This window comes from Dermacentor andersoni, chromosome 3 (assembly GCF_023375885.2).
Source record: "Dermacentor andersoni chromosome 3, qqDerAnde1_hic_scaffold, whole genome shotgun sequence".
Classification (NCBI taxonomy): Eukaryota; Metazoa; Arthropoda; class Arachnida; order Ixodida; family Ixodidae; genus Dermacentor; species Dermacentor andersoni.
The window spans coordinates 123115679-123139858 of NC_092816.1; the positions used below are offsets into that span (position 1 = coordinate 123115679).

General features: G+C 44.2%; 1 long non-coding RNA gene across 2 annotated transcripts in view; it reads left to right on the forward strand.

The window, feature by feature from the left end:
* The window catches only part of LOC129386488 (uncharacterized), a 36868-nt gene extending 13711 nt beyond the window's left edge, over positions 1-23157 (forward strand). Inside the window, exons 2-3 of one of the 2 annotated variants that reach the window (XR_008613859.2) lie at positions 4172-6192; positions 22393-23157. This is a non-coding gene — a long non-coding RNA (uncharacterized lncRNA). Of the gene's footprint in view, positions 1-1796; positions 6193-22392 lie in introns of those variants that run through there. The other variant, XR_011893442.1, reaches the window with a different exon arrangement.
* The last annotated feature ends 1023 nt before the right edge of the window (positions 23158-24180 follow it).

Below are 24180 nucleotides of genomic sequence, written 5' to 3' on the forward strand. Positions count from 1 at the left end.
ACAAGTGAGGGAAAAAAAATTGTGCAAACTTTACAAAACACAAGGTTTCAGTGTTTTCCGTTTCTTCTCACTGCCCTGCTGATTGGCACCTTTAAGCAAAAAGTGAATCCTTGTGAGGCAATAAAAACGTATAACTGAGGCTGTCAGGGTAGCAGAATGGTCTGGGCGACCAATTTTTTTACTATCACCAATTGACTGCAAAATCTCGGTCACAGCCTTGGCATGCAAGCGTGTTACACTGAATGAACGAGTGAGCTTGTTTTCAAAGGCATTGACCAGCTTATAGAATGATTCTGAGGGATATAAACGGCTCCCAAGGTGCCTCTGATATAAGTTCTCAGGGGATATTGCCTTTATCACTAAGACATGCTGCTTTGCAGTCTTCACAATGTGTGGGCAAAACGCCTTCTCGCCACATAACCTGCAATGTAATAAGCTAGCTGTGCGTCGCTGCGGTGCTCAGCATAACTATGATGGTCTACAGCCACTTGTACTGCATCAGTTGGCACAGCCTTCACGCTGTCTTCACTGTGGCTTTCTTGTTCAGCCAGCACCTCTTCAACAGATAACAAGGACTCCAGGACATCCGACAACACATTGCCGTCCTTGGGGCTCCTTGCTTGGCTGTAGATGCCTAGACACCTGGGTGTGCACAAGCAACAGTTGTTACATAAGCATGCCGAACTTCTGCAAAACACAAGTACTATTTACCAAGCTTGCATGTATACATACCTTATGACTAGAATGAATTGAGCTGGGGTAGGATGATCGTTTGCCCCACTCGCTTGTCTCACAACGCCAAAACATTGCTCTAGATGGCCTTGGCTCAGTTTCGAAGTCATCATGTATATGAAGTCAGCATTTTCTGCAAGGTACTTTAGAAGGTGTTTTGTTGAATGGATGGTCTCCCTCAGCCCCTCAGAAGTAATTTTACTAAGAAAGCCGAGCCCTTTGGATTGATCCTCCCATTCATCAAGAAACTGGAAAGTTTCATCAAGGGTGGCCTTTTTCTTGCTGCCCCGTCTGAAATACCAAAGAGAACAATAGTGCACCATTTTGAGAGAAAAACTATGTTAAAATCAGGCACAGCGTCTTCTGAGAGGGCAGGAATGGGACGCGGTATCAAGACTTCAGTCCCATTAATAATGTGCTTGATGTCGCGAACGATAAGCCTAGAGGCAGCAGAAAAGAAGACGGACGGTGGTGATGAGATTCAGCTTGTGTAAAAGGCCTCGTGAATAATACTGGGAAGGGCATGCCGCGAGGATGTTGTGCAATGCGTTATGTATCCACACATAGCACGCCGATAACATGTGCAGCAGTTTTGTTACTTTTAGCCAAGCCTCACCCACAATCCTAGCTAAAGATTTTGGCTACGTACCGTGAGTCGAAGTGCTTTTCACAAACTGCCGAGTTCTCCTACAATGCTTTGTCGGCCCTTGGGATCGCTCTAGCCCATTTGGCAAACACTTGTTTGCAGGCAGGGGCACGGAAGAGATAGTTTTTTTGTGAGGTTTTCCTGTACCTAGTATCACGTCCAGGCACAAAGCACCAACTGCACCAACGCTGCTGACTGCATCTCGTCCTCGCATGACAAAACGTCGCGAGGAACACTCCAAAGCAGGCGGCGAGACCAACTCACAGCGGAGGCACGGAGGCATAGGCCAGCGCTGCTAAGAGTACCGCGCCTAAAAGCCCTTAAACTTCGTAACGTAGCGACACTCTCCTCCTCTCTTTCACGCTCCCTCCTCGACCGTGGCGCCGCCTACACTGCTCGAGTGTAGCAACAGCGCCAACATTCACACCTGCCCTTCTAGCCACCCTAGTATAGCTTCAGAGCGCTTTAAGTTTTTTTTGGAATAGATGCTGAATCAGCGCAGCTTCCACGTACAATAGTTTTGCATTCTCCCCAAACGCAGAATAGAAAAGCAGCAAAATAAATCAAATTTAGGACGAGTATTTTTTTAATCATTTTGCATTTGCAAATATTTCCTTTCCCCCAGCAGGTATTGTAGATGAGAATAAGGAACTTTCAATGGTCAATAGTGCAGACCTATAGGGAAAGAACTTGCACGTTAGTGAAGGACAGGTAATTGAGGAAGCTTAGGACAATGCAGAGGAAGATGGAAAAGAAAAAGTGAGATTATACATTAGGATGAAAGCAAGCAGCAGATATTATAAATAAGGAGGTGACAAGATAAGCACTGCGAAGGACTGCTGATCAACGATCAGACTGCGTGATCATAGAAGAAAAACGCTCATGCAGAATGGGAGATCTCTGGAAAACACTCGATACAATGAAATTGGATTGGAAACCTGCATCGAAGATCTTGCTGCACAGAGCTTTTTCTAGCATTTCTATTCTTGCAGAGAATTTGACATTTTCTGATCTCAGCCTTGACACTTCCTGCACAAGCTCCTCTGTCTTGCGGTCCTGTTCATCAAAGAAGAGAACCTCTAACTGCTTTTTTCTGAATGTCGCCTCAACATTCTTTTGCCGCAACTTTGAAATTCGTTTGTTCTTCTTCTCCTCTGCATGAGCAAAAGAAAACAAAAACATGAGGACCACGGAAGTGCATGCATGAACATCTGCTCGTTGAATAGTTGATGGTGGACTACGCTGGTGTTGCCTAGAAATAACTGCGAGTTATGGTGCCAGCTCACTAAGGCCACATGTGGACACACTGCATTTACATTTCCCGACTTACCCTGTTTAGCGTGGACATGACCTTTCTGGATAATACGGTGCCTTTAATTATGATAAATTCCCTGTGTGTGTGGGCCAGGGAAAGGTTACTATGCATGTCACTGTACGCGCTTACGCACATAAGCGACCTGATGGTACATCTCGTAATGCCGAAGGTTTTAATGAACCATCGGTAGTCTGCGCTCGAGATTTTTTTTTTCACGTTCCTCCTTGTGTACCGTGGTCTTGCCGGCTCGCATAATTATTGAACAATCGTTAAAATGAACCAGCTATTCCGACATGTTCTACTCAATGGGCCTAACTAGGACCGTGCAGCTAGCAGGGTTGCTGTAAGCTGCCCTTTGCCCATTTCCCGGGGACCAGTAGTAGTGTCAGGGAGAAAACAGATAGTGCACTGAATTAGAGCCGCCCAATAGCCGCATTGTTACCATACACGCCTACAAGTGCCAGGTGCAAGCTGCCCGACCATGCAGGCACCAGTGAATCAGCGCCGCTAAAAGGCATTTTTACACCACCAAATAACTTAATGATGTTCGTGTATACAGATATTTATTGGTCTCACCTCGGTAGGATTCCTGACTACTGCAGGAATCTTCTGAATCACTGTATAGTGGCATTTTAGGGCAAGAAATGCGCTTGTCCACACCTTCCGTGCAAGCGTCGGCCTCCTCTTTGGTTGCTGGAAATCACATGAAATGCACACTTTTCGATACCCGTAACAATCGCGTCATGAAACACTGCATAGAAAAGCATACTTACCAAGCAACTTCATAATTTGGGCCATGAAATATCCGCTGTTTTCCTCGTCCTGGCAGCGCACTCCATACCATCTTGTGGAGTTGAAGTCCTGGAGATTGTTCGGAGCGAAATTCTTAATACGATCGATGGACACGGCTACCTTCATTCCATCATCCCTAAAGCGCACAAAGGCATACATCGTGTCAAGATGTCACGACACACATGCTAATGGCACTAACACTAGAAGCCTCAGACGACTACAAACCAACAAGTATGACGCGACAACAGAACTGCTTCGTCGGCCAGACTCCGCCACACACACTGCGCGTGGTGATCGATGGCAATGACGATGGGTTGGGATATATAAAATAATCAAAACACTATTTTGTTATAGCTTTTATAAATATATTTCGTCTTGCTGTCACGTACCTTAAAAGTGGTAGTTACATATAATTTTTAATAAAATACCAACTATGTATTAAAAATGCATTTAGTGACCAATAAGGTGATAACATGCAGCGCCAGCTTTTGATTTTTATACTCTTTAGCGCAAAGTCGTCCTATAGGGCTGTAGGTTGCAAACCATGATGCATGAAACACATGTGCAACATGTTTTTTTCCTTCCTCCATGCAATAGAATAAAGAACCACGTGACATTCATTCAGGAAGCTTTCCCCATGCCTTGGTGTTGGACGAGTTCAGTTCGCTCATTTTTTATTTTTTCAGGTTTACCATGCCGTTTACGATGCCGTGAACATACGTTTGAGAGTCGAGAGACATCTTAGCGTTCTGCATCATGGACCAGATGCGAAGCATTAGCGACGGAGGGACGTCGCAACGTAAAAAGCACAGGAAACGTTATTTAGAGCCAGGGGAGACCTACTCTTTGCCACGGATATCTATGCGGTAACAGGAGAAGGTCTGGGACACCCAGTCATGTTCGCAGACACCTAGGCAGCTTAGAAGCTCCGGCGCTGGAAGTGCAAATGCCGTCGTGTGTGAGATTGATGATGACGATGACTTCGACGCCAGTGACCAAAACCTTGATCATGCGGAAGGCGACGAGGGAGACGGCAACAAACAGTGTGACAGTGAATCCAGCTGCCCTGAATAATTCAGTGGTGCAGAGGAGTGTGAAGGTGATGCAGATGAATTTTGTTGCCTGTTCTCAAGTGCACGCCTTCCGAACTCAGACATAAGTGTCAGAGATGCCATGCTGACGCTAATGGCGTATACTGCGTCAGTAGGCTTAAACTGGACGGATACGGAGAAGCTTGTGAGTGTTATAAACATTTTTCTTGGCATGCCTGTCTTTCCTACTTTGAGCTACATGCTTAGAAAATCGTTGAGGCAGTGGATGGGCAGCCTTGTCAAACGACACTACTTTTGTGAGGCATAGGAAGCTGTGATGCCGAATCCTCGTCAAAAAGATTTTTATGCCTGCACTGCAACACCGCCGACTTGGGGCAAAATTTTTTTGTTACATTGGACCTTAAGAAGCAAATTGAAATCATGCTTATCGACAAGTCAGTGTCAAAGTGCTTAATGGAATCCTTGAAGAAAAGGGAACTTCAAGCGGATGATGGCACTGTGAAAGACATCTAGCTGTGATGGGAGGCTTTACAAAAAACAGATGAAAAACTCTTCATGGTGTGACATATCCCTGACATTCAACACAGATGGTGCGAAAGTTTTCGAATGCAACAAAGCTTCAATATGGCCAAATAAGTGTGTGGTGAATAAAGTGCCATTATCATTGTGGTGGAGTGATGTGCTACTACGTGGACTGAATTTTGGAAAGGGCCACCCAAGAATGAGTCCATTCATTGGAAGTTTTCTTAAAAGCCTTAAAGAACTGAACTCTGTCAAGTGGAAGTGTGATGAACAAGCGCTGTCCTCGAAGGTGTACATCATGTGTTGTGTTGATGCCCCAGCACGCGGAGCTGTGCTCAATATGAAGCAATACAACGGCTACTATGGGTGCAGCTTCTGCCTTCACAAAGGTGTCGATACTTTCAATTACAAGCTAGTTTATGGCCGTTTAAGCACCTCTCTGTTCCCATATATGTGTATATATAACAAAGCTTGAGTTAAATTAATCAAAATTGCAAAGGCACTTCAGTACATACTTTATTATGTAGCATCTCTTGAATGTCATCTATGATAGCAGTTACGGCAGTGGAATTTTACTACTTAGTGGACAATGCAAATCACACAAGGAAAATGGAAGGGGCATTTTTTTTAGTTATTCATGCCACCTGCATGCTAAATAAAACAGGTTTTTCAGATATTGTTTTGTCAACCCACACAGAGCCATTTTAAGAAGTGTAAAAGTAAGAATGTGGTGTGATTTATGTTCCCAGGGTCTCCGAGACACCCAGTGCCAGAGGGAGCAAGCCACCCAAATCTGAGGACCAACACAAGTGTCAGGGAAGACATGCGGATATCTCTGCAGTCTGGAGATTCGTCCCACGGCATAAAGGGAGCTTCAGCACTTGCATACATACCCAACTTTAACTTAGTCGGGGCTGTTTGTCCAGACTACTGCATTGTGTGCTAGAAGGAGTTGCAAGGCAGCTGGCCGACATATGGTTTAGGTCGCAGCAGATTCACCATCATATATTGGAAAGCCAGCTCAAATAAAGAGTAGACCAACGACTGCTCAGTATTAAGCTACCACAGTGGTTCACCCGACCCCCACGCACTGTGCAGGAAAGAGCGATGTAGAAGGCAAGCGAATGGAAATGGTGGGTTTTGTTTTATGGCGCTCCATGTTTAACTCTTCAAATCAATTTTTATTTTACAGTAAAAGAAACAGAAACTGGATGGTCATTTCGGGCTAAAAGCTACGAGAGTAGCTTGAAGGGCTCGATGGCATCGATGGCATTGAGTAGCTCGATGGCATCCTGCCATCAAACTACCACAGCCATTTCTGCTTGCTGGTGTCAGCCATACACATTCTACTGAAATCCAGCATTGGCAGGGAAGACATTAGTGATGCAATAGGAAAGCTTTCTAGTTTTGTCTTCAAAAAGTAGATGCTCTAAGTGAGACATCAATGACTTTCAATGTGCATGAACTTTTGCACCTGCCAAAGAGTGTGGTGGAACTTGGTGCTTTGTGGGCTCACTCCACATTTCTTTTTGAGTAAGAAAATGGAGTACTGTTGAAATTAATAAGCAGTGCAAATGGTGCGCCAATGCAAGTTATGGAACGGTTTGTGATGCAGCTACAGCTTGCAGTGCTCAAGAATACTCTTAATTTGCAGCCTAAAGTGAAATAAATTTGTGATCAGTTAACAGCTCCAGTAGCTTGCAAAAGTAATGAAACAATGACTTTAGGGAGAGGGGTTGTGTGTGGCATTGTGGACCATGAGCAAAAGAATGCATTTCTTGCGGAGCTTGGCTACATACCAGATAAAGTTACCAGCTTAGAGCGCCTTTTAGTTCGAGGCCACTACACTGTTCAAGGTGGTATGCGCTGGTGCGTCACACCAGTACATACCACCGTGCAAAAGAAAAAGAAAGAAAACCAGGAACTGTACCTTCAAATGTACAATGGGTCAATTCTGTACTTTGCACAATGTGTACGAACTTAGTGAAAGCTCTTGCTTGTTAATGTGCACACAGTTGGCCTGTGAAAGGATCATAACATTGCACACATCAGCTCCTGCTTGCCAAGGAGAGAAAAATTGGTAATGTCTCTTGACAGGGTGGGTAGCATTTCTGTTTGATGTCTCTGGGCAGTTCCTGCTATGTTGCAGACCTACCCAATTTGCTTGAGAAAGACTAGAACAAGTGGTAGTCCATTTAATAAGAGGCAAATCAACAGCGGTTGACATTGAAGAAGTGGTGTACCATGTTGTTTGTTTATCCATTTTTGTTATTTGGTAGGGTGAAAGGCTCCCCCAGAATACCTTGGCTTTATTCATTCAATGTCAACCACTGCTCAGCTGCCTTAACATCACCTGTGCCATCGCACCCTCCTTCAGTACTATCTTACACAGAGCCAAATTTACTTAACCTTTACTTCCTTTTTAGACTGCACTACTTCCAGATACGTTCCACGTGTTTCACTGAGTAAAACAACCCTTTTTTTTCTAGTTTTTGGCATATGCAGTTTGAGCGAGCGTATGTGGGTTTAATCTGAGCCTTGTTTCACTAATTATGCATTACTGCTTTGTACATAGCTCTACACTAACCTGGAGTATATTTTTTTCCAAGCTTCATTTAGACGGCATTCTCTTTGTCCTGCATACATCAGAAGCTCTAAAATCCTCTAATGTATGAGCCAAAGCTGGTTAGATACCCAGATACAGCCAATCTACAATCAATCTGAACTCACCAAAAAAGGCATCTTGAAAACATGATTGTTAGCCATTTCAGTGGCACCAATCAAGAACAACTCTTTTTTAGCCGAACTGTGCAATCTTTACACTGCCCACATTCTGTCATTTATTTATTTATTTGTTTGTTTGTTTAGTTACTTAAGTGACAATAGTGCAAGCTGTCTTTTAAAAGCTCCAGCAGAGCGATTACATAGTATGACCAGAATGCATATTTTCTCTTCAATAGACTATGAAGAAAAGCACAATTAATAAAATAAACATTTCCAAATACACACGCTCTGCATATTAGCGACAGAATAGTCTTGATGCCGTTTCGTTTCGTGTCAAAAAGATAGCTGAAAAGAGGGCTCAGTACACAAAACAAATGCATGAAATTACCAGTGCATATCGACTGCAAATAAAAAGGGCTTAGGAGCGCTAGAGTTGACTAGATTTTGTGAAAGGGTGTCCTATTCGCTTATTGGTTGAAGAATGAACTATAAACATTCTGCAGTTCTTGCCTGCGGCACTAAAATTTTTTTAATGTGTTAAGGCTAATACATTTATTGTGTTTGTCACAATTTATTGGGTTGAATGTAAGAGTGAAGTCTTATTTTAGTGCTGTTAATGCTCAAAATCTGCAAGTGGTGTAATTTCTAGCAAGCTTCTAGTATCTGGTATCCGTGACTGAGATATGTGTTGTATGGATTACAAGTAAACCTAAGTGCTTTCTTTGTATGCATTCTATGGTACTTATGTCTGCCTGTGTGCTGGTCCTAGATGGCGTTCATGTATGTGAGCAAAGGCCTGATAGTCGTCTTGTTTATCTTAGCTAGGTTGCACTGGTGCAATGCTTTAGTTCAATAGTTGTTTCGAGGTGTCGCAAGTTCATCAGCTTGCCAAATGTCTACATTGCTTATCTTGTACTTTCAAACTAGCTACTTTATCTTATGTGTAATTACCATGTGTGTGCATTTTGTGATGTTTAGAGTAATCCTCCATCATGGGTGACATTAGCTGTTTATGGCTACGAAGTACTTGCTTAAAGTTGATCGATCATCCAGAGACTGAATGCTTTAACATGAGATACAGTCATTTGCAAAAAAAAAAGAGAGAGAAAGCAACATCATGTGGTAGATAGAAGAGAAACATAGTTCTGATAAATAGGAAAAAGAAGTAGCAATTGACCACATAATTTACGTGTGACTCACTTTTCCAATTCATTGTGGGTGTTTGAATTAAGAAAATAAAAGATTTGGAAAAGTGGTTTTCTTGGTGATGGACTGCTTTCTTTAACGCGACTACAACTAAACTAACACTGAATATCTTTCAATTTTTCTTTTTCAGCAACTTCATCGTAAAGCTTGTTCATGTGTGTCATATAAAAAGCTCTTCAATACATGATGGCTCAAAACTGTGCCGATTACTAGCTATCCTCATAAATGTCTACCAAGTTTCACTCCTCCTGTAGCAGCCTGTGGTAATGTTTCATCACTGAAGCTAGTACAAACAGTGATTTATCTGTATTGTATGGCAGGATTCTTTGGTGGAGTAGTTGGTTAACAGATTATATAAGATTAGCACAAAAATTTTCCTTTTTCTTCCAAATCGTTGGGCTGCTTTCTTGAGGCCGTCTATTGGGTATCTAAAAAAAAAAAAATCAAGTGCAGCGGATTACAGGACGTTACAACAAAACCTTCTATAATAAGAACCAGTATTAGAAAAGTAATCGAAATTATTTGGTAGCATTTGCAGTATATATCTTACGGGTAACTACAAACATATAGGTTTGTTTAAAGGTTACTAAAAACCTGCTAATGGCCTTTGTAATTACATTAGGGGCCATGTAATTGAGAACTTCATGCTAGCAGTTATGTACAACGTGCTTATTTGATGAACATTGCATAGGTCACTGAAGTTTTGTGACATTTACTTCCAAATTTGAGGCAAATTTGATTGGTTTCTTACTTGATTTCTCCCCCCATAAAACAACTTTTTTGTACAGCATAGGAAAACATAATGGGAACATCAACTCATTTTTCTTTGCTATCTCTGAATCTGCAACTAGTCACAGAGTATCTTCCATATAACCACAATTGAATCCTGATTGACTTTGTTTTTGCTATGACATTATGCCACCCAAGACTGGAAATTATGGCGTTTATGCATTGCTCTTCTTTTTACTAATTAGCTTATCAGTAATGTTGTCATGTATGCCTGAAATCCACAGCCACGAATATATGTTATCTAAAATTCATCCCTTTTCATAACTAAAATTGTATAATTTTAATATTTACTTAAAACCCTCATTAAAAAACTTTGTATAAAAAGCTCTCAAGCATACTTCTGTAGTTGTAATAGGAGCCATATCGAAACTAATGCCACACTTATTAGGCTAACAAATGTTTCAACAAGACTAATACAACCTAATAAGACTGATAGAACACCTATTAGGATAATATAAATTTCGTTCTCCAAGACTAATACAGCAGACTAACATGAACTAATAAGACTGACAGAAGGATGTATTAGACTAATATGCTAATAGGTGCTGCACCAAAACTGATACAGAACCTGTGAGACTATTAGAAATTTCTACAAGACAAATAGAACACTAATAAGACTAATATAAATCTCTATTAGAATTTTTGCTAGGCCACTACGAGCAGCACAGGTTAGAGAGTTAAAAGCGCTCATACTTGACTTGAAGCCAGCACACTGAGGCAGCGGAGCAAGGTAGTATTGATTACAGCACATCGAAGTTTGAGCGCTGTCACTAAAAGCTACATGAAGCGAGGAGCGCACGAGCTCGTGCTGCAGCGCGATTCGCACAGACGTTACTGCGAGCTCATATGCATTGCATCAGTTATTTACCAGTTGCTAAATGCACAGATGGCCGCTGCTACAGCGCAGGCATAACTTCTTGTCTAGCAGCATGCAGCAAACAAAGATTGCAGGAGGCTCCCCGGCATGTCAATGACCGCTGCCGTCGCAGCGCGTACGATCGTGCGCTCGAGCAGTTCGTACATCGCGGCATGCTGAAAGACCGCTGCCGTCACGGCGCGTACCGGCCTGCGCTCTAGCAGTTCCGTATACATGGTGTCTGCTTATCGCTGCTGTGAATTCATTTATAGCAAGCATTTCCTTGCGTTTGTGCGCCTGAATCTAACAGCGTGCAAACCTTACCTGAAGTCCAACGTCGTACGCGACTCGCTTCACTTGCGATTGACTCCGCGCTAAAACTTCTCCGCTTATTTCTTGAACCGCGTACAGGTATTCAGCGTTGAATAATTTATTGCCTTTACGCAGCGTGCCACCCCTCAAAAAATGTTCGGCGCGCGATATTCGCTACAAGCCGTGGTACAACACAACCGAAAGTGGCGGGTCCATATTGTAAACGTGCTCTCCGAAGCAGACGACCGAGCTTGGTCCAGTTCAGGACAGAGGGCGCTTTTTAGCACCATTGTCGTAGCGCCCCCTGGTGAAAGCAGGAGTCCCATAGGCAGGTATCTTATGGGGAGGAAGAAAAGATGCAGAGCTACCATGCAGGTGGAGTGTGGTGCAAAGTAGCGAAGCTTCAACTTCTGGGACAACAGAGTTTGATTCCGGTGGCTTCGGTTGAGGGCGCTTGGTGTGCTATCCAGCCCCCTAAGTTAAGAGATCATAGCGTCCTCGATCACCTTGCACCGAGGTTGCCCCGAAACCAGAATGGTGCGCTTTGCCCCGCCGTGGTGCCGCACTGCGGAGGGTCAACATCGAGGACAAAACTGCACCCTGCGCAGAGTGCTTGCATGCAGCGCTACTTTGCCCCTGGCGCGCAAAACGTGCGCGAACACGCGCACGCGCATATTTTATTGTTTGCAGATGCTGAGCATCTGCGGCAAGCGCTCGAACCTTGTCAAACTGCGTGCTCCGACATACCTGGTTGCAAGCAAACACCAATGAATTTTATAATTAATGCTGACGACCCGTTCAATGAACCTGTCCACTTTCGGCCGCTCTTCACCACACTGTTTTTGGACGAGGTCGAGCAGAATGTCGTCTTCGCTGTCAGACGAACTTGAAGAATGCTCATCGATTGCGGCAACTAGCAGCGCTTCCTTTCTCATCGCCGACAAATCCACTAGCTAACTCCGTCAATTCCGTTGCAACGTACCGCAGCTATCGGGCCAGAGCGTCCGCGGTTCTGCAGTCGGCAGTACGCGCGCACGTCGCGCGTCCCGCAGTGCTTGCTGGGATTGCACTCCGCGCACCGCCGATTTTCTCGGTGCGAGACGGGGCAACGGAAAACCGCTCCAACAGGGTGCGCTTCCGGTGATCGAGGATGCTCAGTGCGCACCGGTGCGATTGATCGAGGATGAAAGTGCGCACCAAGGCGCCCCGGTGCGCACCGGTGCGGGTGATCGAGGACGCTATCAGTGACTTCCACGGAATTCAGAAGACAATGAAATCTGGGGCTCTGCAAGAGGCTCCTCCTCTGAATATTAACAAATGGCAGTGTTCCTGTTTTTTGCCTGTTCATTAGACAGCCATAACCCTCCACTTTGACTTATTTCTTTACAGTTGTGCCTTTATATGAAGCATATCTTGCACAGCTGATTGCAACTCAGTGTTTTGTATGCTAGTGTGATGCGTCTCCTGCCTGTATGTTTCTTTCTGCATGTATTCTTGTTATTATGTCTGCATGAATCCATACTAGCATGATGCTAGAGATCCAGATGCTTCTCAACGTGTTTCTTCTATCACATTACTTTCTCTAATTCAAGTTCCAACTCCTCTGGGAAAGATAGGTGTGCACGAGTGGACCGCCCGGCATTCTGTAAACCCTGGCTTGATCATTGAACATTTCCCTGTAGGAGTTCATCATCCTTAGTGCCAGTTGCTAACATAATGTTGCTAACATAGTGGTTGAGCGGAGCGCAACAACATTGCATACGCACCTCTTATCAGGAAAGTATCAAATTTAAGTTGGTGCCACCAGAAAGGCCACTTTTGACGTTACGTTCGACCTGAAGCTGTCCTTTTTCATCAACTGTAATGTCGTGAAAGAGACCTTTAACGTTAGCAACTAGAATATGACAAATATTGAGCCCATAACTCTAAAAGACGTTCACTAAAGCTTGAATGACGGAGCTTCCTGCAGCACAGATCTTTCTCGTATAGTTGACACGTTCGTCGATGGAAGCGCTGGTTACTTTCTCTTGATGTGCCTTTCCAGAAACACTAGCTTGGAACGAAAATACAAGAGGTTCACTCCAACAGGGTCAAAGGAGGTACAGTAAAAATAGAATGCTTACTTCGATGACTGCTTAGGATAGTCCGAGGCCCGTGGCTCCCGATGGTGTTTTCTTTTCTTTCAATCTGACAGCCATTACCTGATCACTGGTGTTGACACAAGGGCTTCCTTGCCACCAGGCTCAGTGGTTATCAAGGCAAGTTCCTCGTACACGACAAGGTATGATGGGTGAAACAGTCGTGATCAGGTGTGCACCTGCAGTACATTTTGACAGAAGGTAAGGCATGCAGACAAAGAGGACCAGACAACACAAATGCCGTCTATCAACTGAAGGGGGCACTGTTGTGGCATCAAAGAAAGTAGACCCAGACACAAAAATCTGCGCATGCTCAGGTGTGGTAGCGCCACCTGTCAATCAGGCACACGTGCTACATGAGAGAACTGTTTAGGCATTTCATTTCTTATTTGTGGAAGTTGCTCGAAAGTTATCTCATGCATGCGCTTCCACTACTTTGATATGCCAGGCCTCGACCATTAGACACGTTTCTTCGTTCTTGTGCCTGTATAAAACAGCGCATTCACCGAAATTCGGCATGCACTGTAGTCTCAACAGTGGAAAGGTAGATGGCGATCCTATGGTTAGCGACCTTTTATGTTCAATTAATCTCTGATTAACACAATGACCAGTCTGCCCTACGTAAAAGTGGCCACAACTGAAAGGAACGCTATATAGCACTCCAGTACGGCAGTCCGTTAATTTGTGTGTCCTACGGAGCAAATGCCTATCCACCTTTTGTCTTTTGCCTGCTCATTCTTTTTATGTACGGTGGCACAAATCTTACCTATTGGCAGCCGTAAGGACAATGTTAACCTCGTACCTACTTCCCACTTTGTTTAGCCTGAGCGATAAGGAATGGATGTGTGGAATACCTACGAATGTTTGTTGTCTACGATTGTAGCTAATTGTCTACGACAACTAGCTCAACTTTCTGTGGTTCTAATCTCCAGTACACATTCTCAACCTCTTGAATAATGCCTTACTCACTGTCAGAAAGGTGTGCATATTGTTCCAGAAGCTGTGTCTAGCTAAGCTAGCTAGATCACTACCGACACCTTTCACAAATCCTGCATGACAGAAATGTGGTATGACGCACTCTAATGTAAATGACGAGCTATTGCACCTGTGGTCACCTCCATGTAATGTTCTCATCTTGGTGACATAATGAGCCATGATGCTGTTCGGGGCCAGACCAATGCTACTGTGGCCGGCAAGGCAGAACAAGGTGTCCGAGTCGGTGCATGTACAGTCGACCGATTCTTTAACAGTACCTAACTAGCGGTGACTGGCCGGCCGATCAGCGCCTTCAACTGCACGAATCGACGAGCTCAGTAAGAGTAGCACATGCACACCAAATTCACTGAAAGCCGTTAACTCTGATAAGCCGGGGAGCTTGCACCAAGTTAATCCTGCTGGTGGAAAGAGCCTAGCAGACGACACTTGCGCTTCCAGTGAACTTGGTGCGCATGTGCTACTCTCTTGATGATCTCGGTAAAATAGGGGAACGACGGGAGATAGAAATTCACGACGATGAGCAAAACGAGAACAAGGTGAAAGCAGGAGCCAACGTTTCAACAAGTAGACTTTTCTTCAGGGCGACATATGCTTGCTAATCTCGTCACTTCACTCTGTTAGAAAGTAGCTGACCGGCCGGCCAGTCGACGCTCATGCGGTATTGTTACCGTGGTCTTAGCAAAGAATTGCTGCCTTACGTCGACTCAGTTAAAGAATCGATGGACTGTACACACCCCTGTTCGCCTCTAGGACTAAGCAATACCACTGGCAGTCATGGACATCGCTACTAGATACTTTTCAGTTGTAAAACTCCGCCTGGGAGCGGCGCGAGAACGTGACCCTCTGCCGTCTTCTCTCGCGAGGTGGCGCTGCCGCCATGATTGGCCCGGTTGGCTACGGAAGCTTCCGAAGGCAGCAGCGCGCCGCCGACTCAATGGCAGTTTTTTTATTATAATTTTTTTTGCTGCTCTCCGTGGCGCTAACTATTCACAGAATAGCCTTTTTACATTGCGCACTCTGTAAAAAGCAGCTAATAGGTGAATGAAGTGGACAGTGAGGCTTTTCGTTTGTGGCTGTTGTTTTATGTACACATGAAGAAAAGAATAGGACTGGTACAACGCCGGATTGATGAATCTAAGCATGGTGCATCGATATTCACAAAAGACGCGCTTTCTAGTTGACAGTTTGTATCCTTGGAATAAAAATTGCATCCGTATATAACAATGACGAATTCAGTACTTCGCACGTGAACGCGAACATATTCTCTGAACAACCAAGAAGAGTGAGGCAGCACGCCTCTAGATCATCTAAAACCTTCCAAAATATCTCTCCGCAAAGGCCTGCCTCATGCAGGGAACCTGACACACTTTTGTTAGCAGTCTTCATAAAGCCCAGCATCTTTGGCGTCGGGTGCTTTAAGGAACCTTGCTTTACACTTCTGCACTCAATTATGTAACTGTGGCAGCCAACTGCTAGGATTTCAAAGCTTATGTCCGCTACGCATAGATCACATGGTGCGCCCTTTCTGACTTTATGAATGATATATCCACACAGGTAATAAACAACATTGTCCCCTATGTTTCCCCGAGCAAAAGTGTGCTCATTGCATGCAAGCACATTCTGGTGAGCTGCTTGGCTCCAGGCAACTTATCAACGTCGCCTCAATGGCATTGCGAAGGCTACCTTTTTTTTTTTACTTGCAGGCTTCTCCCGTCTGCTTGAATGTGTCGTTGACGCCGACGAGCACACAGCCTGGCACACCTTCCACACTACCACGTAGCGCTGTTTTAACAGGTGTATACAGGCTTAGAAGGCGGAATATCTGGGTGAAGTTGATTATAGTAGGATGGGACTCATCTCAACCGAAGGAACGCACTATAGCCCAATGTATTGCTGAAAAAACATGAGTGAAGGAATTTCCTAGCAAACAGTGCAATGTGAATGCAGTCACAACAAATGTGAACAGTGTGCCTTACCTCCAGTGTATCTTGATTTAACTTCAGGTTCTATTGAATTGCATTGTGTTCTGTCAAGTTTAGCAGTTCCAAAAAATTTTTGATGACCTGAAATGATTGGTGTAACAAGTTTATAGCCCTTAGGAAATGCGCACTAAGTTCGAAGGCGGTGGTCTGGTACACTATTTCGTCGTAGAATGCTGGCAAGGTTTTATTAACACACACACACAAGAAACAAACAGGAGTGAAAACAGACAAAGCGATAGTTAGGAAGGGCGCTGCACCCTCCCTAGCTTTGTCTCTGTCTCGTGGTTTTTCTTGTTTCATTGCCGTTTCAGTGTTCAATTGCAGGTATGTTTGCTCACAAGGCACGCAGCATTTTCCTGGCACAGAAATAAGAAACACGAGCAAAACGTGGCACGCTGCTGCACGCATCGGCGTCTCTGTCCGCCCGCACAAACGTTGCTCGCACCGCCCGCCTTCGGGCCGACAGTGTCGCGCGCGCCACCCCGCGGGCGCGACAGAAAGGGGCCAGGCGCCGCGGCGGAGTTTGACAACTGAAAATAATCTAGTAACGAAAATAATCTAGTAACGTTGGTCATGGATGCATGCGAATGCATGCCACAGTGCATGATGATGTAGGCGTGTTCCATGAGGCATGCATACAGCCACAGGTAGTTGATATTATGCGACCGAACAACATTAGGCAGTTATATCAGCACAAAACTCCTGCGAAAAAATGAAGGTGTGTTGCTGTGCTAGCATTCTTTCATAGGTAAATCTACTGCTGTTAGGGTCAAAGTCGATATGCATGTTATGAAAGGCCTCTAGACGAAATGTCTAGGTTGTGTGGTATCTGTGGAAGGTCACGAGGATCTGGTGCAGCCGAAATTCCCTTCAGACGCTGGAATGGCTCCGATCTTTCAAAAATCAGGTAGTTGCAGTGGAGCTTGAAAATGATGGTGACCATCAGTTATGGGGTCATTCGTAAAGACTAGTGCAACCTGTTTGAAGTTTGAAGTTTATTATAATTTTGACAAGATTGTCATGGCGCCGGAGCAAAAGGCGAGACTATACATGCCTGACTGGGCCCCTGGCGCCACGAGCACAGCAAACAACAGTGCAAAAAAAATGTATACATATATACACACATATACATACTTATATATATGAATGATACAATTATACATACAATAAATCAATGCAACACAATAAGTATATATAATGAAAATGAAGAAATAAAGTACGTACAGAAAGATACAGGAAGGCCAAAAGCCAAATGGAAACAAAAAAAAAAGTCTTGCAACGCATGAAATTGCATATCAGTCGAAAAACAGAAAATAAATTACAAAAAACAGGTGTCAATTGTTGGAAAAATACAGTTTTGATTTCTTTCTGAATATTGAAATGGTTGAGGAATCTTGCATGATATCAAATAAAGCATGCTCATCATTAAGTAAATTAGGAATCTGCCACTGTAAAAGCTGATTGCCGTAGTTTGTTCTAGTTTTTACCTTAATAAAGTTCCTAGCTCTTAAGGTGTAGTTAGTTGTGGTATTAATATATATAGAAAAAAAGTTCTCACGATTACTTATGAATTCTAAAAAAGCTTTTTCGGATAACTTTTGTTTATATAGACTAGCGACACTCAAAATACTGTCCTGGTGAAAGTACTCAGAGGTATGTTCGTACATCGATAGGTTATGAATAATACGAACACACTTTTTCTGCATTCGGAATAGAGTTTCCAAGTTAGCCTTAGAAGTGACGCCCCAGATAAGTAGACAATAGTGGAATCTAGAATGAATAGTAGAAAAGTATAACTGACGTTTAAGTTTTAAAGGTAACAGCGTGCGATGCTTATTGAGCATACCAATTAATTGTGCTATGCTACGTTTAATATAACTTACGTGATGCGTCCACCGTAGATTTTCATGGAAGAGTACACCCAAGAACTTGTACTGGGAGACCCTTTCAAGTGGTTACGATTGAAATATTACAGAAGATGCGAACCTAACTGGTTTGTTAATCGGAGTAAAAACAATATACTTTGTTTTTTTAACATTTAGGCTCAACTGATTAGCCGATAGCCACACTGAAAGGTAATTTAACCAGTTGTTAATAAGAGGAATTAGAGTAGAGATGTTATCAGAGGAGAAAAAAATGTTTGTATCGTCGGCATATAATACAATATCGGGTGTTTCTGGTATTGCCACGATATCATTGATATAAAGAAGGAAAATCGTAGGACCTATAATAGAACCCTGCGGGACGCCGTACCTAATGTCTGCTAAATCTGATTTTATGCTGTTGATTTCCACAAATTGGGAGCGGTGCGATAGATAGCTACGCAGTAAGTCTAAAGCAATGCCTCGAATTCCATAAAAGGGTAATTTAGAAAAAGTATGTCATGTTTAATTGAATCAAATGCTTCATTAAAGTCTAAAAATAAGCCTATTGTGTATTGTTGGTTTTCTATATTGGCAACAATTTTATCACGTATTTCAAGTAACGCAGATTCAGTGGATTTACCCCTTTGAAAGCCATACTGATTCGGGGATATAAGGTTATGCTTTTGCATGTATCCAGTTATTCTAGAATTTAAGGCTTTTTCAATAATTCTAGAAAAAACTGGAAGTATGGATATCGGCCGGTAATTAGTGATGCAATCAGTTGCGCCACCTTTATGCAAGACGACGATCCTAGCAATTTTCATGTTATCCGGAAATGTGCCTGTAGAAAACACAATATTTGTTATGTCACAAAGAACATTGCATAATAAATCCGCGACTGCTTTAATTGGTGCTATTTTGGTGCTATGTGAAATTGGTGCTATGTGAAATTGTCGGGTACAAAGGCCGTTACCATATCACTGAGACACAATACAGGAAACAGGTCAACGAATTTCTGTGATGCAGTAACAGTAACGTGACAAGAGTAACGGCTGCTCTTTTATAAAGGCCAGTCAACGTGAACGCTTATGCAAATGTTAACCAGGACAAATTAGAATCTTTTGTGGGCACAGTATGAAGCTAACACTGTAGGAGCGTATTCTACTCTGGCGAGACTAACAAGCTGAATTGTTTTTGTCGTCTATGCCTCCCCAAAATTGTTCTGACAGTACTTAAGCCCTTCAGCCAACCAGTCACTTTGGAATATTGGCATGAAAACAATGTGGGTGCGGAGGGTCAGGGTGGTTATGCATGGTGACCACCCAGACCATCCCAGTTATTTACATATATGCATGCGAAGGCTATTGTGGGGCTGTCTTCCATACTTTACTGATGAAAGTGGCGAGCATCAGTAAGGTGACCGCTTGATAAGGCGCCCATCCTACAGAGAGGGGGCTCCGAATCGGCGCTACGATCCCGCGGAATGCCGCATCGTATGTGGTCTCTATGCGGAGATCGACGCCATTTGTCACCTGCACCTACTGGTGGCTGCTGTAATCGTATTCCATTACAAATGGCAGTTAGCCAGAGCCCAGTGTGCTGGCGGAAAGGCACGCAATAACCTTGCCTTTGTGTGAGTAGCCTACCTAAGTTATTTCATATTGAGTTATAGTGGTAGCCTACAACTGGTGATTGCAGGACCTGTTTCACAGCTCCTGCAGCATCCGCTTGTAGGACTCCATGGTGGGTGGCTGGCGTTGTTGCCCAAATGTCCACATATTCTTATGGCTAGTTCCTTCCCTCCACTCCCTGATTGCCCTCAAGAAAGTGGTCGCACCGAAGATGTGTTCCAGTTATTGGGACGTCAAAGACGAAACTTCCCACGGTTCCATGTCATTAACGCAGAAAAATCGGATAAACAAGTACGAACAATCTCCCCTTCTCTAGTTTCCAAGCCTCTAACTGAGGCTCTTGGATCAAGTTAGAAGGCATCAAGAATGGCAAGTTGCGATCTTCTCTTGGAGCTCCATGATCAGAAACAGTACGAAAAGCTGCCCAATCTAGTGTCATTTGGGGACGTTCAAGTGACAGTAACCCCGCACCGCACTATGAACACCACCCGCAGCGTTGTCTCGAACGTTGATTTGCTCGAGCTGACAGAGGCTGAGCTCTGGAGGGTTTCAGTGAGCGGAATGTTGTGAAGGTCAAAAGAATTAAGATGAGGCGGGATGGCAGAGAAATCGAGAACAAACACCTAAAACTCACCTTCGGTCCAAGTGTCCTGTTTGATTTCATCGAGGCCGGGTACATCAAGCTCTGTTTTAGGCCGTACGTGCCAAATTCCCTCAGATGTATGAAATGCCAGCGTTCCGGCCACAGTTCGCAGAGCTGCCGAGGGCGCCAAACTTGTGCGAAATGCATTGCCCATGAACACACCTGAATCTTGCGAGAACTCTATCCACTGTGTAAACTGTGATGGGGAGCACGCCGCATACTCGTGGTCGTGCCCATCCTTGAAAAAAGAGGAAATTGTAACAGTTAAAATAAAGTAAATCATTAGTTTCAAAGAGGTACGCAGGCGGGTATCCTACATGCCCAAGAACACTTGCCGATGTGACGCGTCAGGGGGCAGCGACACCACGGCTTCCGGCGGCTGTCCAGCCCACACACAGTGAGCCGCCGGTGACGTCACCCGCCCTCTCGGCGGCTGCGGCTGGTGCTACTCCGCCGTGCGAGAAAAAGCCATCGACCTCCGGGTGGCCTCAAGGGCCTCGTCCCTCGAGAAGAGGCCTTCTCGACAAATAAATCGCTGGCAAGAGCGGGTGTCCACCGCTACGCAGGAGGTGATGGACACGACACCTATCCAACGGCGCCACCAGCTCCTAAGGAGCGGGGAGAATCCCTCGACCGCTCCAAAAAAGAGAAACATCGCATTACTGGACTGGCAAAGGGTCCTGTAACTTAACTTTTCTTGTGAGACACACAGCACTAACTTCGTTCTCATTATGGATATCCAAATATTACAATGGAAAGCGAGACGACTTCACAATCTTGACGATGTTAGATAACTCTTCCGCAAATGTACTCCGATGGTGCTGTGTGTCCAAAAAACGCACCTGAAATTAACACAGACCAACTTTCTAAGGAAATATGCCACTTTCCGCAAAGACCGTGATTATGCACTAACCTCCTCGGGGGTTGTAGCCATAATAGTCAATAAGAGCGTTGCATGTCAGCAAATACAACTCCAAACTCACCTCGAGGGAGTTGCACTCCGAGCTGTGCTATTTGGTAAGCTAATCATAGATAGTTCAATGTGCGTCTCCCCTAGTTTCAAAGCTTCATCGATGAACTTCCTCTGCCATATATAGTCGTTGGTGATCTAAACGCACATGGCCCCCTGTGGGGGCGACTCGCGTTCCGATGAGCGTGGGCGCCTGATAGAAAATGCATTGTTTTCTTCAGGTGCATGTTTATTGAACAAAAAAGAACCAACGTACTACAATGTTACACGTAACACATACCCGTATATCGATTTAAGCATAGTTTCGAGCTCATTATTTTGAGTAGGGTTGAACACTTGCGTAGCGTTCTCAATTTTGATAGTATTTTGCTTCTCGAGTGACGTAACCTCTTCCTTTGTGCTCGTGTAGGGATTGCATCTGCATGTTTGTGCTCAAGATATCACGCATTATCTAATCGCAATCTGTAGTAGACAAAATAAATGTGCACATTTACTGTTTGGCTAAATGTAAACAAGTGGCACACAACACTTGTATGCGCGCTGGCCAAACATTTCATGTGTTGACAATGATTGCCTCCTGCTTGTAGCTTCTGTTCATTAGTGCAGTAAAAATCGCGAGGCTTGTGCTTGAAACGCACATAAGCCGTTCACTAGTATAGCGCATGTGCTACTTGCTCTGCACTGTGCAACTCCACGTAGAAAACAAAGCTGTGACTAGTTGAAGGGCTTCATACATCGGGGCACTGCGTTCCAATCGACAAATGGGTGCACTGTTGTTGGCAGCAGTGCCCTGCGCAAAGCAGTAACAATGCCACCAGCCAACTTTGCCTATCAGGTAGCTAGCAAAAGAGCCAGCTTTTAAGAAGCCTCAGGAATATGCCCCCATTCCTGCTGTGTGTTTAAAGATTTCAACAGGGATAGCCAGTGAACTGCTTCCACTGATTGCCATTGTGCGAGTAAAATACAAAAGGAGAACAAGTCAGCTAAACTATATGGGTTGTAACATTAATAATTTATGGCATTTCGTGAAGCACGTACATATTCACTAATTCAGCCCAGACCTTCATATTGTGTACTAGACAAGGTATAGCGTCGCAAGTGCTTCTAGTTGCTCACTCGGACAATTAGAAGCAAAATTTGTGTGTTGACACAAAGTCAGTCTTCATGCATATTGTGATCATAAGTTGTGTTCAAAGCTAACAGTTGCAAATGTCTTCGCAGATAGCATATATCAGTGGGATTTGCCGGCGAGCCCTGTTGATGACAGCAGCCAGGCAGCCACAGGGAGCAGCCACAGCTGAGGCGTCAGCACAGGGACCAGTTGACCCGCAGCTGGCTTCTCCATTACCGGCTGCACCAGTCAGAGGCTACACCGCGAGGCTCAACTTGTGTCCTACGCAGAACGTTTGCAACCAAGAGGGCAGCTCTTGAAGAAGAGCTTAGTGCCCGCCTTCTAGGTGTTGAAGAAGCCGATGCACATACTGCAGATGAAGCTTATGCGAGCTGAATATGCGCTTCATATGAAGCAATCAAAACAACTTGAGTGTGCGAGCAGGAAATCCAAGCTCGAGCTTCTCCAGCTGAAAATAGCTGCTGTGAAAAAAGCCAGTGAGTAAAATGGGACAAAATCTTTTATTTTGAATATGCATTCGGTTTTGCTTTGCAACATTTTAGGAAAAAATATTGCTGAATAATACGTGCTCGGGTTCTGAAGCCACTCGCTGAGTCAACGGGCTGTGGTCCTTGAGTTTGTGAAGCTGGGGAGGGTTGCTGAATGTTGCATGCGTCAGGAGCCAACGCTTGGACGGTTCCGACCAAAGTTGTGCAGAGCTGCACGTGCCGTGTTGACAATGACAGACGTATTCGTTTCTATTTGTAGTTTCATATCAAGGCATGGGAATCTTCTCTTCCAGATGCCGAAAGCCCTTTCGACGGTGTTCCGCGTCCGTATTTGGGACTTATACCTAAATAAAGAGATGTTGCATATTTTCGTGTATTGCTCTATGTTACTGTGACCATGCAGTCATACACACCAGTACTCTGGGCTGTCTGTGCCTCCAGGATATTTTAGTGGTGTCATAAGGTATGGTGGGCAAGCATACCCCATGTTTCCAAGGAGGACGCCAGGTACAGTTCCTTCTTGATAACGAGCTCTTGCATTACTATTATCAAAAATTCTGCTGTCGTGTGCTGAGCCTAGCCAGTTTGCAACTAAATCAAAGAATTGAAGTTGAGGTCCTGTGATAGCCTGCAGACATGCCAAAAAGGAATGAACATTTTTTTGCGGCTGATCTTTATTACCTGCAGATGATTTTTCAAGTTCATATGAAGACTACCAGCAATGTCTATATTACAACAGTGGGCAAGTGCCTCTTAAATCTCGTATTTTAACGTTAATGGAATAATATAAATTTCTATTGGAGAAAATTGAGCGAAGCAGAGATTGAGCTTTATGGAGCTCGCAACCCGATGCATCCGCGAAGCCACGTGCATTTTTTTTTGTATTCCTTGCTGCGTTTATTAACCTTGTAATGAGAGGCCGGCGTAAGTTAAACACAACTACGGTAACCACTATCATACAAGAAATGCAGCCTTGGGAAGCGTTGGCAACGGCAGCGCTGCACTGTATTAACCGTACTTCTTTCTGGGAGGATCTTTAGCGCCAGTCTGGTTGAGTAAACGAAAAAAAAAAAAAAAAACGACAGAGACATTTTTTGAGCAACTCTGGGTGAGTGAATAGAAAAAAGAACGAGAGAGAGAGAGAGAGACATTCTCGTGTTGGCCTCTTGTTTGTTTGCCCGGTTCACTCAACATGATTGGGCTAAAAACGAGACACGATAATACTGTTAAAACTTCTAAGTTATTTCAAGGAGTGTTTCTGTCTGCCGCATAAAAGCGCGTATTTCACTTACCTGCTCATTGAATAAGAAATATCCCTTCCTGTTTCGGAATACTTCGGCGTCGTTTCCGCCTGGACTTTTGATGCGTACTTGGGTGCAATCAATGCAA